Source organism: Macrobrachium nipponense, chromosome 16, assembly GCF_015104395.2.
Source record: "Macrobrachium nipponense isolate FS-2020 chromosome 16, ASM1510439v2, whole genome shotgun sequence".
NCBI classification, from domain to species: domain Eukaryota; kingdom Metazoa; phylum Arthropoda; class Malacostraca; order Decapoda; family Palaemonidae; genus Macrobrachium; species Macrobrachium nipponense.
In genome coordinates this window covers 20,001,555-20,010,645 of record NC_087209.1, presented here as the reverse complement: position 1 = coordinate 20,010,645, position 9,091 = coordinate 20,001,555, and the positions used below count along the sequence as shown (strand labels likewise).

General features: G+C 32.7%; 1 pseudogene; it reads left to right on the top strand.

Annotated features, from left to right (window-relative positions):
• The window catches only part of LOC135195283 (uncharacterized), a 94,843-nt pseudogene extending 93,463 nt beyond the window's left edge, over nucleotides 1-1,380 (top strand).
• Nucleotides 1,381-9,091: the final 7,711 nt, after the last annotated feature.

Below are 9,091 nucleotides of genomic sequence, written 5' to 3'. Positions count from 1 at the left end.
TATTTACGTGGTAAGGGAGGTTATCTGCCCAACAAGGACTCGCCTCCTCCTCCTCCTCCTCCTCGTCCTCCTCCTCCTCCTCGTCCTCCTCCTCCCGAAGGTAGATTTCCTTCTGCCCTTTGGAATACAGAAGGTCGATTCTCGTCTGTACAAGGAATCAAGAAATCAAAATAACAACGGATGTCTTAAGGGAGGATGATGCCACGTACAGTCGCCATAAACCAGGAACTTTAGACCACGAACTTTTAAGCATCCTGCAGGTTAACATTTTATAGGATCCTAAACTGCCAGAAGGGGGAAGCTTTGAAAATCAGTGCAGAAAAAAAAGAAAAAAAAGTGTCACAATGAAAATAAAAGAATTAGTGATTTGTAAAATAAAGTGAACATTTTCCTCACGATACATTTACTCGTGTTTGCTGTTGATGAACAGAGGGGAACTTGACGCAAAGAATCTGAAGACTTGATATAGCCAGGTCACCTGGCCAGTTTTCCTTTTGGTGTTCATGTGTGGTGTGTGGTGCGGCGTTCATGCATGACTTCGTGATATTTGTCCTTCACGGGAAATGTGAAAGAAGGGGGAAAGGGTGTGTGATCTTTTGCGTTCCACACAGTGAGTGGTACCTAACAAACGAAGGAACATATATTTTCCTCCTGTCGGTAAACGAACTACGGAGGAAAACGAGAATTTCCTCTCCTTCAGCGTGACACTTCATTTACGCCAGAAGTGTCTTAAAAAAAATTGGTCCAAATGTCGTTTTGGATGAATCAGCAGATTTTATAGACGTGGCCCAAATAGTGAAGAAGCGGTCGATAAAGGAAAGGAAAACTCCATTTTGTACAAGGGAATTGTCGACATGGGTCACAGCGAAAATAAAAAAAAAAAAATAGAGAAATGAGGAGAAAAAGAAAATTAAATCTTGGTAACGAACGACTCCATTGAACAATGAAATACTCTTCTCCAGACAAAGTGGATGGGAAAAAAATGTGATATGCTTGATTTTTTTTCTTCTTTTCGTCTCTTCCTTTATAAAGCACAAAAAAACACATCAGATTTTACAAGATTATTCCGAGTGCTGTGTTGATAGAATAATTACTTCTTCAGTCGTTTACTGCTCTTTTGCGTTCTCGTAATGTATCGGCATTTTGTATCCGGATGAGGGACATTTTTTTTTCCTTTTTTTTTTTTTACCGCTACGAGGGACTGTAATGTCACTGCAGCCTTGCCTACTGCCATTTCATGACCAAGGTCGGTCCCTGCTTGAACCAGAAAGCCTGAATCGTCTATGACAACGATGTCGGTCATTTTACTTATTCATAAGATCATCGGATTCTTCTTTGATATCGTAGCAAGGTCGACGAATTTTTTTTTTTTTTTTTTTTTTTTTTTTTCCTTTTTTTTTTTTTTTTTTTTGTTTTTTTTTTTTTTTTTTTTTTTTTTTTTTTAATCAGCGTTGTGTACATGGGTTGATTTCAGCTCTTTGGGTTTCCTATTCTAGAGAGATGTTACTTAGTACCTTCATTTGGAGCCTTTTTTTTTTTTTTTCACCTAATTGCCACACTTCAGATTCTGACGGCTTAATATTTCCAGGTGAAGGTTCAACATAGGGTTTTGGGAAAAGGCTCGCCAGATATAATCGTGGATTAACGTTGATGGGCTAGCCCTGTGTTAATAAATTATTGTACAATTACACGAAAATATTTTTATTTTATTTCAAGTTGAAAAATCTCTGATAATTTAATCTGACAAGTGTCCCTCTGAAACGGTATACTTAACTTTGCCTATACATTACGACATAATACTTCCCCGTACTTGTTCCTTTCAACCTCAAATCTGAGTTTTACGGCCGAGTGCCCCTTACGGCCCAACTTGGCTTCGGATGTCACAAGTTCGTCTCAATCCACAACTACAATTTTGCAAACGTGGCTTGAGATCTGTTTTACGCCAAATTGGCGAACGAGACGACGAAGCCAAAGTGGCAAATGGGATGTTTTTTCTCTTTATCACAAAAGCACAAAAAACAGCGGTGGTTAAAAATGACGCTGCCGAGTGTTTCACAAATCAAAACTCCATGTTGTCCCCTCGAAGCAAATGTTTAAGATTCGATTTTGGTTACGTTCTTTCTTTTATTCTTTCTCTTTAGTCCTTTCTCATTGCTTCACCTCAGCTGTTCTGGACAACGAGTAGAAAGCCCTTCAATTTGTAGTTTGCATACTATGAAGGCTTACCATTCGGTGGCCTTTGGTAGGCCTAATGGTAAATTACGACCGATCAGCATATTTTCCCTCGCTCACGACGTACAAAAAATGGCACAAGGGAAATATGCTTCGAGGTCACATCTACGTTTTCGTGACCACCTCTGCTCCGAAGTCCAGCTCACCCGAGGTAACCTTCTCGTTGACTATTCACGGATAGAATTACAAAGCATTAATGCAAGTCCCTTTTTTATACACACTTACGATATAAGGTGGTTTGTTCTTGAACGATTTAACAAATATAAAAGATAAACGCTAAATATGGCCCTTACAAAGCAATATCTACACACAGTGTGTTTTTTTCTTACGTACCAAGGGTGTGTGTTTGTTTTCTCTCTCTATACTTGACCTAAGGTCACAACTGAAGAAAGTGAATTTATATGGAGTGTGATATAATATACAAAGTGTACCCGGGTCTCGCGTGAAAGTGTAGTCTTTATTGAATTTTTGTTCTTTTGGAATTAAATAATAGGAAAGTAATGTAATGCGTAAGTTTTTTTTTATTCATAAGATGCTGCTTGAATGTGCTTGATACAATTTTCAATTAAGAGAAGATATATTTTTAATGGAATAGCATCCAACATGATCCAATAGTTTGTGTTTTATTGCGAAAAAGATCGAAAAGATATCAATAATTTGTGAATTCTGGAAAAATGAATCCTGGTAAAGGCAGTGTAACTTGAAGCTAATCTAAAATTTTAACTAGAAAAAAAAAGTTTAGAGAATGAATCCAAGTTTTTTCCCTTGTGATAAAAACGAACCAGAATAGTTATCTAAAATAAAGACTGAAAAATAATAATTCTTTTTATAAAGGGTCTAAAACGAACTACAATTTTTCAGTCTTTGAAAGTTGGCAGACAGTCTGTTTATATTGGGAAAGTATATAAATACAGTAACAATTTTGTTAATATTATTGAAAATTTTAATGTAAAACAACCATTATTCTGCACTTTCACGTGACATCCGATGACACTAAGCGGTTGAAATCATTATTCTCTCTGGAAGCCATTAAACATTGTCCTGTGGATATGGTCATTTTCTCTCTTATTCATGTTACATGCACATACTTAAGTATGTGCATTTTATGTGTATATGTATATTATTGTTACTTCCTTTCCTTTTAAGTTTTTTTAAGGGAAAAACTGTGGCTAGTTTGTTGATAAAAGGATTAAAGTTGATTATTTGATAAATTGATGATTGCATTTTTGTTATTCTGCAGTTGTTTTAATTCAGCCAAATGAAAACAAAGCAGATGCGAGTTTTGTGTGTATGAATTAAAATACTGTATTTGTTTCATTCCTTCCAAATGTCATTTTAAGTCAAAATGTGAGACTTTACCTGTATGGGAATGACAATATTAATATTAAATAAATACAAAAACAAAAAAAGCCCAGGTGTAAAGTTATACTTCAATTGGGATTCTTACAAAGACATAAAGTCAAATTTTCAGATTTTATCACAAATAAAAAGGTTTATATGACTGAACTGAAATATGCATGACGTGATGTTAAAGCAAATTGCTTCATTCGTTTGATTGGATCATAGTCATATTACTGATTAACCCAGTCATGTCTATTCGATGTTAAAGTTTTATCATGTACAGTTGAGTTGGTTCGCAGATTGTGTTTATACTCCACTATGAAGTCAAAGGTATGGTGTCAGAATTCTTCACCTCTCTCTCTCTCTCTCTCTCTCTCTCTCTCTCTCTCTCTCTCTCTCTCTCTCTCTCTCTCTCTCTCTCTGGTTTTTATCATGATTTAAGCTTTATTACTAACGATCGCTCCGGTAGCCAATCTTTGCTTGGGTTTTTGTCCGTGTGTAAACAGCATATTTTTATCGTTACTCTTCTGAACACACACACACACATATATTATTATATATATATATATATAATATATATATATATATATAGGTATATATATATATATATATATATATATATATATATATTTATATATATATATATATATATATATATATATATATATATATATATATATATATATAAATGCGCTTGTACGTGCTCAAACATACATTCATCCACAAATTCCTGACACTTCCCGATACCAACAATTTATCAAAAGTTAAATGTGGATGTCTAAGACCGTAGAGTTTCTTCATGCTGCCTCTCTCTCTCTCTCTCTCTTCTTCAAACCTGGTTAAAAGCTAATAAGACATGGTCTGCCCTGCACATCTTCTCAGATATGACGTCACATACGCCCATAGACCGTGTACAAGATCTTAATTATTTATGAAATGTTCGTGTAGTTATTAGCTTTTCTACTCTTGAGTGCGTTTCTTATAGTCCATAAACCGGTGAAAATTACACTATGTATTTTTTTCGCTGCAACATTTTATTGTTGTTGTGAGTAGGCTGCAAGTGTGATGTAAAATTTATATATTTCCCTAATTATTATTGTAGGGAGACCACTTAGTGGCATATCTCGATGGCCGACTGTTTCCTTTCGTTCGACCAAGCCAAGTGAAAATTGAATCTACCCAAGTAACAAAAATAATATTGGGCTTATAGACATGAAATAGCCAGAGGAAAGGGATGAGAAGTGATAGGTGGAAAGCAATTTACACGAAGATACGTAAAAAAAATTAAAAAAAAAATAGTAACTGAGTCATGTCCGCGCTAAGCAAATCCATCGGGTTTTCAATAATATACAATATTTCTTTTTACTTGATCGTTTATATTCTCGACGAAAAATAATCCGTTGGATGATTTACGAAGACATTTCACATGAACTGTTATTTTTCAGTTAAGTATAATTTCCATGATAATTGTAAGTGTTGAACTAAAGGCATTGGTTACAGAGGGGAGAACTCAAGAAGGAATGCTAACAGCGGCACAAGATCAGGCCCTAAGAACCAAATATATTCAAAGAACGATAGATATGAAGATATTTTGCATATATTCGTAAATTATTTTCATTGCGGAAAACAAGAGGCAATGCATAGATTTGTATTCAGAGTTAAAGAAAGGATATATATATATATATATATATATATATATATATATATATATATATATATATATATATATATATATATATATATATATATATAGATATATATATATATATATATATATATATTATATATATTATATATATAGATACATATTTATATATATATATATATATATATATATATATATATATATATATATATATATATAGATATAGATATATATATATATATATATATATATATCATATATAGATATATATATATATATATATATATATATATATATATATATCCTAACGTTAGAGGAGTTAAAGGATTTTTTTTTCTTACCTGGATGTTGAAAGCCCTTATTGCGTTTTTGCCTCGTGGAAGGTATTAGCATCTGTTGACAGTTTTAGCTTTTAAGGATGTATCACCAGAAAAGAAAATGTTTATGCTCAGGGCGAGGAGAAAAAAATTAGGAATCTAAAAAAATCCAAAGTTTATTCGAAGCATAGAGTGTAAGATTTATTTATAATCTCTTAGGAAGATTGTCTCTTTATGTTCTGTTTTTTTTTTTTCTTTTTTTTTGTCGTGACTTTAAAGAACATCATTATTATTATTATTATTATTAATTATTATTATTATTATTATTCTTATTATTATTATTATTATTATTATTATTATTATTATTATTATTATTATTATTATTATTATTATTATTATTATTATTATTATGTGATAAAAGCGAAAGACTAAAGCAAAGAAATATTTAAAGTTAGATACATCTACTTCACAATATATAAATAAACAATCAGCTTAGAAAAAGAAGCAGACTAAAATAAACTTAATAGCGTAAACAAACAAGATACAGGAAGTGTGCCTGGGTAGACCGCTAATGAATTACCGCAGCGCAGTAATATTAACCGAGTGTCGTATTCACAGTCGAAAGCAAAACCATTATCTTCTATTAAATCTCCTGCTTACGGTTTACGTGCGGCAAAAAAAAAATAATAATAATAATGAGCTGAATACAACATTAACATTTAAGAGCAACGCTGTGAAATTGTAGCATTAAAATCATCAATCTTGCTAATGGAGTTTAAGTCATTCGTAATCTCGATAATAACCGAAGGGAAAAAATATATCTATGTTTAATATCTGTGATATCTACCGCCTTTTTTTAATGCTGTTTAGAAGCTAAGACATACGTCATCACTAGAGTTGTAGTACTGTTTAACACTAAGATCAACATTGAGCTCTGTAATACGCTTCACAAACGAAGTAAACAAATGCTTAGCGTTAGAAGACACTTTCGTAAATAAATGCATAAGTACTTACATGTTACAGCTTATGAAAAGGGGATTTTTTTTATGACGGACATTAACAAAATGAGGGGGAAATGTGGGTTGTATGTGACGTCAGTACTGCGCATGCGCCGAGAGACCTGTTTCTTCTTCAAACAATTTTTTTTTCTACGTAAGAAAAACACGACAGTGTATTTGATACAATGAGTGACTGGTACATAAAACACTTTTACACACCATTTACACACATACTTCAACACACTTTTTTATGAAAAGTATATACACTTGTGTGTTTGTATTTACATCGTTATGTAAAACATAAAACATTAGATACATAAAATTGCAAAATATATATCTATGTGTATATATATATATACAATTTTATTTATCTCATCTTTAACATAAAGCAAAAAAACATGAACATATATATATATATATAAATACACACACATGTGTGTGCGTGTTTGTTTGTGTATGTATGTACATATATATATTCATATATATATATGAATATATAATATATATATATATATATAAAATATAAGATATATAAAATATGAAGGTACGTAAAATTGCATAATATTTCAAATTACATATATACATATACATACATAAATACATACACACGCACACTTACTTTACTTTCCACAGTTAATGTACTTCTGGTAGGCTGTGGAGCTTCATGTCAGTGACTTGATTAAATACATATGTTGCTTAATCTTGGTCTAAAGAACTTTTTTTTTTCCACTTTTCTCTCACCTCACTGAAGGCAGAGGAGCGATACAAACCTATGCTCTACAGATCATTAGAACTGTGATCAAAGATATGTTCGTATACTCTTACAAACTTGTTTACATAATGTTATATATTGGCTGTACTTACGACGAGGTACACACACACACACACACACACACAAATATATATATATATATATATATATATATATATATATATATATATATATATATATATATATATTATATGCACGCATTAATGTTACTCACACAAATATCACCATAATTTTCTTTCTTAATTTTTCCCTCTGTTTCTTATTTTACAAAAGCAACAATTTGCTAAATGAGCCTAAGCTTATGAACATATGATACCCAGTCACCCCATTACTCGCTCTACTTAAACTAAACCCAACTATAATATAATGTTTATATTATCAACTTTAGGCTTCCGTATGAAATATATCTCTGCTGTTTTTTTTCCTTTTTTGTCTATTTTGTTTTGTCTTTTTCATCTCCATCTTCCACTCCACCCTGTATAGAAATATTTGAACGGAGAATTGTCTATTTAGTTTTGTCTTTCTTATCTCCGATATTCTGTCTTCTGTCTTCTCTTCCACTCCACCCTGTTTGACAGTGTATAGAAATATTTGAACGGAGAATAATCTAGCCTTTAAGCACACGCAAAATGGCACTAACTGTTTATGAATTGCTATATACAGTAAAATTGTACTATTTTTAATTCCTGTGTTTCATTTAGCTTTGTTCCCGAATACCCTGCGGCCTGACTGAGCGCCTTCGTGGAAGCACAAATTTATGCTCCTGAACTAAATAAATTATCATGTACCTGATAGTTAGCAGACTGAGGTTTTTTCGTAAGAGGACGCGGTTCCAGAGGGTGCTGACTCTGGGTATTAAATGGATATATATATATATATATATATATATGATATATATTATATATATATATATATATATATATATATATATATATACATTATAAATTCATCATTATCTTCACCTGTGTAGGTAAATAGTTTGCTTCTATATTCCATCCCACCCATCCCCATCCTTCACCCTTTCATACCCCACCAATCCCCACCCTATTCCGAGTACATCTCGAAGTAGCTGATAAGGAAGGTGTTTGTACAAAGTTTTTAACAATCTGCCTTCTAGAAATGAACACTGTGACTCTAAAGGGGTACACTATCGTTAGGTAAAGGCGATAAGGTTCGGCCTTAATTGAGGGTGTCAAGTAGGTAGAAAAGATAATAGGATGTTTTTTCTTTAATTTTTTATCATTGAAAAGAAAAGACTCTCTTAGAAATTGCAAAGGAAATTCAAGAACAAGAGGGATTCATGCCGAAAATGTTGAATTTCAAAGGAGATGAGAGTTAATATGACACTTCTGTGTATAGGGATTACACTTTTTCCTCCTTTCTCGGTTATAGTTAGCTTTAGATCACGTTAGTATTGTGTGTGTGTGTGTGTGTGTGTGTGTGTGTGTGTGTGTGGTGTGTGTGTGTGTGTGTGGTGTGTGTGTTCATCTTAGTCACAACAGTATACCTGTAAACACAAAGTGCAGTCGAGGTCATTTTGCCTATTTTAATGTCGCAGTAAGAACCGTCAGAATCCTTGGCGTGTGATGTATTTCATTTTAGCTCCCGTAGAATCAATGGCAAAAGCAGTGTCCATATATAGAGATTAACTGATTTGGTGTACGTTATCTCGCGTTACAACCACCAAGGTTATTGAAACTGACCAACTTGAGACACGAGGAACACGGTGGTCAAAACCCACTGGTTTGGAATGTTGGTTTCTAAGTACAGGTATCAGAAAGCACTG